The sequence below is a fragment of the Sinocyclocheilus rhinocerous genome, unplaced genomic scaffold (genome assembly GCF_001515625.1).
Source record: "Sinocyclocheilus rhinocerous isolate Xijiao unplaced genomic scaffold, SAMN03320098_v1.1 scaffold1436, whole genome shotgun sequence".
Lineage (NCBI taxonomy): Eukaryota > Metazoa > Chordata > Actinopteri > Cypriniformes > Cyprinidae > Sinocyclocheilus > Sinocyclocheilus rhinocerous.
This window is the reverse complement of record NW_015647013.1, coordinates 203630-214348: the sequence shown is the minus strand read 5'-3', so window position 1 is coordinate 214348 and position 10719 is coordinate 203630. Positions and strand designations below refer to the sequence as shown.

The 10719-nt window shown below is 35.4% G+C and overlaps 1 long non-coding RNA gene across 1 annotated transcript in view; it reads left to right on the top strand.

Moving 5' to 3' along the window:
* The first annotated feature begins 10013 nt into the window (after window positions 1-10013).
* Window positions 10014-10719, top strand: part of LOC107708248 (uncharacterized) — a 16109-nt gene continuing 15403 nt past the window's right edge. The window contains exons 1-2 of the long non-coding RNA XR_001636342.1: window positions 10014-10119; window positions 10225-10227. This is a non-coding gene — a long non-coding RNA (uncharacterized LOC107708248). The remainder of the gene's footprint in view (window positions 10120-10224; window positions 10228-10719) is intronic.

The window sequence follows — 10719 nt, the reverse complement described above, 5'->3', positions numbered from 1 at the left end:
ATTTAGTCATTTAGCAGATGCTTTTATCCAAAGCGACTTACAAATGACAATGGAAGCAATCAAAATCAACAAAAGAGCAATGATACGCAAGTGCTATAACAAGTCTCAGTTAGCTTAATGCAGTACACATAGCAAGGTTTTTTTTAAATCATATAATAAATAAAAAGAAAACAGATAGAATAGAAAAAGAATAGAGCAAGCTAGTGTTAGAGGCCTTTTTTTTTGCTTTTTGTTAATTGTATAATAGATAAAAAGAAAAGAAATAGATAGAATAGAAAAAGAATAGAGAAGCTAGTATTAGTTTGTTTGTTTTTCTTCACGCTGTTACTGAAATGAACTGAACAAACACTGAGCTGACTGCAGCTGCATCATGATTTCTGGTGTCTTTTTAGAGCTGCTTTACAGCAGAATTTTAACTTCTTAAGTTTGCATCATTGATTCTGTTACTTTCCTGTTTAAAAGCTGCATAAAACTGCATAAAGTGCTATAAAAATAAAGGTGACTAGACTTGGAAAGTAGTATCACAGTGACAGCTCTACACAAGGAAAAAAAACTACGAAAACTAGAAAATCGTGTCTGCACCCTCTTTTATTGCTTGTTCATGAATTGTTGCTGGCTTCTGCAGAACCTCAGCTAATAAACTAATGCAGTAAATCAGAACTGAGCACTAAGGCTCGCAGTGTGAACATAGCCCCCCCCCCAAAAAAATACATTGAGCAATAAACGTTGCATTTAGGATCCCATTAAAAATTCTTCATCCATCTGCAAATTTACATACGCATAAACAAGAAACATCAGGAAGCAATTCAACGATCTACTGTAAAACATATCCCATGTGAAATGAAACAAGAAAACAACAATTTAGAATTTCAATGTGCTTAAAAGCATTCTTTTGAGTGGACAAATTACATGAAGTGACAAAAGCAATTATCCTGATCCTTGATAGCAAATCATTCCTGGCTCTGCATTGGCTGACACAAAACAGGGTTCCTGTTCCCTTTCCAGCTGTCTGCGTCCATCTCACTGCACTGCAGATCACTGCTGGACCACAAAGGGGAGCTGCAGCTTTTTGGAAAACTGCACACACACACACACACTCCGCACTACACAAACAAAATACCCACAGACACGTTTCTCCATGTCTAGAAACCCCTGACAATTCAACAAACTAAAAACAACAAACACTTCAAGTCAGCATGCAACTTCAGAACAAAAGAAACTCTGCTAAATAAGACCTTCAAAATAAAACGACACTTCCATTCGGTCCAAGGGCGTGAACACGCTTCGGTAAATATCATCACACATGGACTGGGCCAAATATCCCATCATTCCGAGTCCCACACAAAACCGGGACTGTGAAGATGAATGGAGGGAGAAATTGGACCCAAACATGCTCTGTCATTACTGTGTTTTCGCTCCTCTCGTTTTATCCACATGGGAGGTTACTACAACACACCCCAGCAAGAGGCTTCACTCTGTTGTCTGTTTTTCTTCTCTCCGCTCGCCCAAGATTCGCTCCATATTTCAATCCGGGTGAGGGTGTGAAAAGAGGTCTGTGTTGTGGATTTTGTGTGACTCAAATACTATGCAAATACTATGCTCACACAAATCACTATTCTTTTGACTAGTGAAAATAGAAGAAATCCGGAGAAATCCCAACATTTTTGTGCTGATGTACTGGATACGGGAGGAAGGATTTTAGGGATGAATTAAAGTGAATGGATTTAGGGTGGTGTGCGATTGCATTTTCTCAATCAAAATCAGAATCAACGCTGAAAACAGACTGAAAAACACATGCTTATAACATCTAACAAAACCTGAAATAAAATGTATCCATGTTTTGAAAAAAATTATTCAATTAGATATTCACAAAATGTTTACGTAGATGCATACTGCTCAAGCATGCAGTATGCTTTATTGTTATTAAAGTACAAAATTATTATTATTATTATTTGGTTTAGTTTTATTTATATAGTGATGAAACCAAGTAAAGAAACTGCTGTCTTTATCAACGGCAAACAACAGAAACCTTATTTTATGGAACAATTATTAAAATATATATGATTAAAATATGTAATAAAGGAGGACAGCAACCACCAAAGCTATCACATATGTATGATCTATTATTTTAAAAAGACTATGTATTTGTGTTGTGAATTTAAATAAAATAAAATAAATAAATAGAGGAAGGAGCATACTAATGATCAAACAATTTAAGATCTTTGTCTATATTTATATTCCCCAACAGATGAAAATAAGACTAATAAGTCAAGCACTATGCAAAATCACCTTAAAAATGCACAAATATAAATTATATATTTAATCTATTTCAGCAGCCTAAAATCATTAATTTGTCTGTTTATAAAAAATATTAAATATAATAAGAATTAAAATACATCAATATCTTCTAAGATGAATTCTGCATTAAATTCAGCACTCTATGCATTAACAATCAACATTACAACAAAATTCTTAAATTATAATTGAAAAATAAGAAATAATTTATATTTATTTAGGATTTATTGCTTCCTGCATTTTGTGGGGATAATAATTAGTAAACTATTCACTCATTTCTAGACATAAACTATAATACTAACTGCCAATTTTGAATTTCTACTACTATATATTTCCTTTCTTTCTCATTTCATAGCCTTCTTTAGCCTTATTAGGAACCAATAGCCTATGTTTTGACGAAGAACTTTGGAATTCAAAAAATGCAGAATGAACCCTTATATTATAAACAGGAAATGTAATCTGCCGTATTATTTTTCTCAGTCTCAAATGTTCGTGCCATCTACTAAACATGCCTTAATGGATGCAAATGGAGGAAGTGCGTGACACACATAATACTGTATATGTCTTGTACTTGCTTCGCGAGACACAGCGGTCAGCCTCCACCTCTCTCATGACACTCTGGCCACCGTAAACAGCCTTAGCACTCACATTTCCATAACTGCTCGTTCACCGTAGGGGGTGTTGGTCCTAGAGAGCCTTCACACACAAATGCACACATGCAAACATTCCCAGACACATCCACCTGCATATGCATGCAGTGCTGTAAATGACACCTATAGAGACGAACACAAGCAGATGTGCACTTCTACATTCCTTACACATTTAGTGCACAGTATCACAGCTATCTGACTGGACCACATGCTACCTCATCTTTCAGTGTCAGAACGCACTTCACAAAGAGATCAAAACAAATGTGTGGAGGCAGCCAGCGGTAAGATGATGGATCACTCTAATCTTTATCGTCTGACCTGCCCTGCGATCTGATTGGCTGGTTTTTTTGTCTCACAAGGCCGTGCCATGTAATGATGACGTCCACTGAAAAAAAAATTAATAATAAAAACACGAAATGGACTTGATCGCAACTTTGAACACTTTAATGGGCTGTGGTTATACTTACGGCATTGATTGAGAGTTATTAATTGAGATTACCATGTCATGTTCCTGTAGCTCAAACAGTAGAGCAATGCCAAGGTCATGAGTTCAATTCCCAGGGAATGCATGATACAATGTGTACTATAAATGCACTGCAAGATGCTTTGGATAAAAGCATCTGCCAAATGCATAAAATGCAATTCAAATACAACATGCATTGCATAAAAGGCATATGCATTACATAGTGTCAAAAAAAATCGGTTGTTTTTATTTTTGCAATATATATCTGGGAAATTTTATTTTAAGAATTCTTCCAAATGTAGTATTTCAGCCCATGTGAACTTTGAAAAATATTTTTTAGAGTGGAGAAAAAAATTAATTAAAAAATTGGTGGATTTACTTTGAAAAATTTTAATTAAAAAATACCTACATTTCACAAATAACTGCAAAAAATGGCAACACCTTGATTTAAACATGAAAGTTTAAATCAAGTTGAAAGACTGAAATACTATTCGCTTGTAAAACTCACCTGAATTTCATTACAACTTCAAAAAAAATCTTTTTACAGTGCATATGTGGAATGTTCTGTCAACTTACATTTGGTGACTGACCAGAATTCTTCCAAATTTAGCATTTCACTCACACCCCATATTGTTCAAACGCTCATGTGACTTCCTGCTCTTCATCTGGATGGCAGAGATGAGGAGCACAGGAAAGGGCAAAGGCAAATTTCCTGTATGTTTTGCCCTTTGTGAACCAAACTTTAGTTTAGATGGTTTTCCAGTCACTTGGTTTGGTCAACGTGACCGGTGGTGATTGATATACATAAATTCAGCATTCTGAGATTTTAAAGCATCTCATGCCAAATATGACTCATTTCCTGTGCCCATGTGTGAAGATCATCAGTATGTACCATTGTTAAAATGGCGAAAACTCAAAACCAATGCATAAGGGAGCAGTGTCGTCGAATTGCAGTCCCACAATGAACAGAACAGAAAACCGACGGAGAGTGGGAGTTTGAGAGTAGACATGAAGAGCAGTAAGTCATGGAGTCCTCTACTGCTGTCAATCACGGCTGCTCTTTACTGTACGCCAAGAACACACACTCATTCACTGCAGGCTTCAGTTCTCAGAAACGGAGTGAAGGTAATAGAGAGAGGACAGCTGCGGTCAGCAGTAGCAGCAGGAGGCTGAAAGAACGGGAGAGAGATGAGCTCGCGATCTCTCCAGAATAACAACACATTAAAATAAACTCTGGCTTGAGTCGGTGAAGAGGTCAGCTGGAGGAAAACCGGGAGGTACGGACTCGACATTAGAAGAGGAACTAGTGATAATAGTCTGAGATTTTCCATATATTTCATTCTGAGAGACACGAATGCACCAGATCCCTCTCAGATGGAGAAAAAGGTCTTAATTAATTTGGAAGATCACTGCGGCCCTGAGTCCATATCATGGGTTTTTGTAACAGGAATGCCAGCTATTTAGCAGCTGGCCAATGAGAGAGCTGGAGAGAGGTTAGGTGATGATGGGCTTGCCTCCGATAGGAAAAGGATACTTTTCAAAAGCTAAAAGCTTTCCCATTTTAAAACAAAGGAGGGGGTTGATTTTTCATTCCAGCGTCTCTCTGTGTTCTGTGAGAAATCTGTGGAAGACCACTATGGCCACATTTATCATAAGATACACACTGGAAAAAATACACGCCAAGGTTAAAATAAAATAAAAAAAGAAGAGGAAATCTGTCATAAATTGTCTGCACATTTCACATCAAAAACAGGCACCTATAAAATCATTACCATGTTCCCAAACATTCCTATACACTGAAGGCAAAGTACAGCTGGAAGGATGTCACAAAAATTACATACATATCTTGTGTTTGGATTTTACAAAGGGACAATTAATTGCAGGGTTCATCGCAAGTCAGTAGAACCGAAACGTGGAGCTCTGAATGATGAAAATAATGATAATAATGTGATGCACTTAGGCATATATGTCTAAAAAAAAAATTTTTTAATAAATTTAAATGTCCGCTATAAATTAAGTAGTTTAGTTTAAGTTAAGTAGTTTAGTGAGTACTAGTCAGTTCAGTGGTCTATGAAATTTCTTAACATTATGCAAAACTCTATGTGGGGTGGAGAAATTAATAATAATTATAATTATAATTATAATAATGAATGCATTACCTATTTTAATTATGGGGAACACGTGCGTGACAAACAGCTCCTCCAAGGTTAGTGTGTGTTTGGACACGTGAGGAGAACGGTTTCATTGTATCCATGAGCATTGTGTTTTTACGTCCCCATGCTCAAATGACAAGAATAAAAAACGAACAGTTTAACAGGAAACATGAATTTTTTGAGCCAAAAAGGAAGCGTGTTTACAGTAAATGTTCTTTAACCATGCCCCAGTTCATATCCCCAGTTATTGTCACATTTCCCGTTCTGACAGACAGATCCAGGGATGCGGAACAAAACGATACGACAAACACTAAAATCTGTTCATATTGTGTTCAAACTCGATTATTTCGTTTTAAAACCCACGTAAAACACAACAGACAATTTTTTTATTATTATTATTATTATTTTCGACATATTGATGCATGTTTTAATAAATTAACAATATAATGTTATTATTATGAATCATAATTTATTATTGGCAACAGATCATGTTCTCAAAATAAAAGGTTTAAAATTCTTATTTAACTTTAAAATAAACGCCTATCACCACAAATACTGTAAATATGCGAACTTGTTCTGTCACTGAAATGCACCTTCATAAATATTCATATAAAAAAAAAACTATATTTTTGAAAGGACGTCAACTTTAGCCTATGCTGCTAGTAACTACAACAACAACAAAACACCACCAATAACAATCTAATACACCAACACAAATAGTATAACAACAGCAGCAATAGCTATAAACATTATTATTAGCTATTATTATTAAAAAAATAAAATAAAAGCCTATCAACACAAATAGAATATATTTTACATGTATAAAACTAATTCTGCGAATATCCTTTAAATAAACAATGTAATAGCCGTGTGTGATGCCAATCATTAGCTATTATGTAAACAAAATGAACATTACAAAAACTACATATCGTCTGAAATAATAATTGCATATGTCTTCATTCATCATGCACCAGCATTCAAATCAACTTTACACCAACTTTACACATGCGATATTTGCAAAAATCATTTTCAGTGTATTTTTGTGCATGCTGTGTTGTATTTGCACACGACTGCTGTGTGAAACCGGTCTGGGAATCAGAGGACATCTACTCAGCAACCCAACTGTCAGCGGTCAACTGCTCCCTTCCTGCGGGTCTTATTCGGGGATTTGAGCTAATATTTAGATAGGATAGGATTTGATATACCGTCCCCATACATGAATGCTGGGAAATCAGCGCGGCGCGCGCTCCTCTGACACGCCGTGATTTATTATCTGCTAATTGATATCGGGTTCTAATTAACATCTGACCGTTTTCTCTCTCTCCAGGGTTTTGTAAAAATTGGAGAGATACCTAAAAACGCCTGGAGGCACTGTGAGATACATGCAGTGTGGAAGGATCCCATGCATAATGCTGATATAGACGCAAATATCACGAACAGAACGCAGCGTAAAAGACGAAAACGGGCCCTGAGAAAGGCGTTTGCAATGACTTTCCCTTCAGGCTCATCATCCTCGCACCTTTGAAAGCATACAGAACATGTCTTAACATATGAAAGTTTCTAATGAGGCATGGAGTCTCGTGTTACCACAGCAGGACCCAAACCCCGCGTGCAGGACCACACAGCTCACGCTCTCTTTAACGCAGGAAAAACTCAACGTGTTAGCATATATGTCTACAAAAATATTCATATAAAAATACCAGAAGATCCAGCTTTCTTTATTACGATTAGTACATTTGCTTCTATAGCATTGCCAGTAGCCTAATAACAGAAAGCACCACCAAATATAATCTAATATGCCACATCAAAAAACAATAAGGACAGTCGTTTCCCAAATCCAAACTATTAAATGAAGACCGAAATAAAAAGTAAAAACGTAAAATTACTAAACTTATTCCCCGTGTACCTATATGTATATGAAGTCCCGATACAAAAAAACAAAGTTTCCGAAAAGTTATTTCAGTACTGTTTTCTGCGAATAATGACATAAAAATAATTCGATAACAAAATGTGGAAAAAAAAACACTAAAACATGAACGCAGTAGTTTAATATTGCATCTTTATTAATACACTGACAGGCGAGATTCTTGTTCATTTAATCGATTGAAATATTAATATGATGCTAGATTAATATAATGCTAGATGCAAATAAAGTAGGGCAATTTATGGCTTGTCGGGAAATAATCAGCATTTACATTGGGCTAATACATTAATTTTCTTATGATCCAAAAGGTGCATCCAGCATTTAAAGAACAATATCACATTAATATTATCGTGGAGTCAATGTATGCTAATATCTTCTGTACATTTGCATACATTGTACATTACAGTCGTGTGTACTTTACTATAGAAGCACTTAGTCCAGAAGAAAGTACATTTTCTAACAAAAGATCCGTAATAAATGCCTTATAATAATCTCTGAATAAATGATACCACCATATGCAAAAAAAAAAAAAAAAGTTAATCGTTTGATCATCCGAGCTACTAATGAATCGTGAGAAGTGATTTTCATATTCAAATAGGTCATTTTAACCTAAATTCTTTACTGTGATTTTCATGTTGAAGATCTTACTCGGATTATTGAATGTTTATTTAAGCATCTCCAAACGCTAAAAGAGAGAATTTAGTATAACACAAATTACTCTTTTTCTCAATTTCCACATTGTTATTGGAGCTTAATAATGACAAAAAGAAAATATATAAGAATTTATCAAGCTGCGTGAATGTCCAAGGACCACACATTTTGACATTGTCTGCGCTTGTGGACTGAACGTGAACTTGGCAAAAAGAGTTTTGCTCAAACGCAGATTCAAACAAACAAATCGCTGACATTTAACATTATTTAGCGCCTTACAAATGATTAGTCACGTACATTCAAATACTACGTTACGCAAATTGAATCCATTCAAGTTGGCTATTCATATTTGAATATACATTAACTGTTGGCCTGTGAAGCCTCATACAATTTGCAATAGAATTTATAAAACGTTACACATAGGTGCACTTACATTTCACTGCTGGTCATATATTCTCTATATAACCATGTATGTGACAAATAAAAAATCTTGAATCTTGAATTTAAAGACATGGCTTTTTATCTTATTTTATTCTGTCTTGAGCAAAAATGGCTTCTACTTTAGATGTAATACGGTATATGCAGAAAGAAATTGCACACACACACACTCACTCACACTCATACACACACACACACACACACACATACACACTCTCACACACACACACACACACATACACAAACACACACACACACTCACACGGTAGATTCTGAAAGGCGCCGCTGAGAGACAAAACAGGAAAAGTGTGTCCCTTGAAAACAGCATCCAAACCACAAATTAATGATGCATACCAATTCTACTAACACATAACTTATGTTATACTTGTATCACTGTTATCAAACTGTGAATGTCCAACAAGACATTACTTAGTAACTAACAAATAAGTTTCAGAAAAGCATAAGATATTAATTTAAAGCATATTGATAAAGAGGAGCTTGTCCAGACACAAGAATAATAACAATGACAAAGAAGCCTCCAATCTTTGAAATCTGCACAGTCAGTATGGCCTGTTTTTATATATATATATATATATATATATATATATATATATATATATAAACACTGGACCAATTGTGGAGGGCCGCTTGGACCAAAACAGCCAGGGCTGTTTGATGTTTTAGCCCTAGTACAGCCCTGTTCATCAGGATCAGTGTCCATGTGTTTCATTACCAGTTCTTGTTAGTATTGTGTATTTACCTTGGTATCTGTAGTTTCCGTAACCCCAAAATGCCACTCTATTTTCATTTTGTACATTTTTAAATGACACTGGTGGCTCATACCAACTTACCAACTTTATTGTTACTAACTTTATTGTATTAAAAACTACTTTAATAGCCTCATCTTATACTGGTTATTCATTAGTATTTGTCATATTCTTACAACTTGTGCTAACTTGTCAAGTAAAGTGGGACAGTATGTGCGGGTCGTCCATTTTTGTGAATATTTATGGGTCACAGCTTAATCGCCCTGCAAAAATGTGGGTCCCATGGGCAGACCAGTTGAGAACCACTGCTTTAAAAATATTTATTTCTGTAGAGCTGGACATTTTAATAAGGATCAAATGAGTGAGTTCAGCTTTGAGAATGAAAACCAACCTGTTTGTTCCTCAGTATCTTCATGTTTGGCTCTGAATGTTTCTTCAATCTTCATGTCTTCACTCTCCTCTTTAATAAACGCCATCTTTGTTTGTTCCTCAGTATCTTCATGTTTGACTCTGAATGTTTCTTCAATCTTCATGTCTTCACTCTCCTCTTTAATAAACGCCATCTTTGTTTGTTCCTCAGTAGCTTCATGTTTGACTCTGAATGTTTCTTCAATCTTCATGTCTTCACTCTCCTCTTTAATAAACTCCATCTTTGTTTGTTCCTCAGTATCTTCATGTTTGACTCTGAATGCTTCTTCAATCCTCATGTCTTCACTCTCCTCTTTAATAAACATCTTTATTATAGTGTCACGTGGATCTCAGTTGAGTTTATCTGTGTGTTTAAGATCTGAATAATTAACAGAAAGAAAAATAAACCCAAACTAAATCTCTGGGGCATCTCAATCAGCTCCCTAGTTCAGTAGTCAGCACACTAGTGAGGGAGTCAGTCAGAGAGATATGTAATGGACTTGATGAGACAAAAAACAACCAAAACTAGCATTCAAACAAACAGAAAGACACAAAATACACAAAGTTTCGCATTTGTATTATGATTTAATTATATATATAATCTACAAATCATTAGATTCCACTTTAATGAAAACGCCTGCAGTTGGTTTGTAAAAGTAGTCGTTACACAAGTTTGTGTTTGTTGTTCTCGTTGCATTTACACTGTTTAGAGCAGCAGAAGTCGTCAGTTTGCGCTGATTCGAGCGATTCAAAACAGTGAATCATTTAGCGATGCATTTGATTCAGTTGACTCGGAGTTTCGCAAAGCTCCGTTTCTCATCACTACTAGCCAGCGAACGAAATGAGACGCACTTTTTTTGCATTAAAGTGTTACATTGGTTAATAATTAATTTCACAGTTTCATACACGCTTCTCTAAACATATTTTGTTGATTTAAAGACATTAAATGATTAAAAGCACTCGCCTTTCT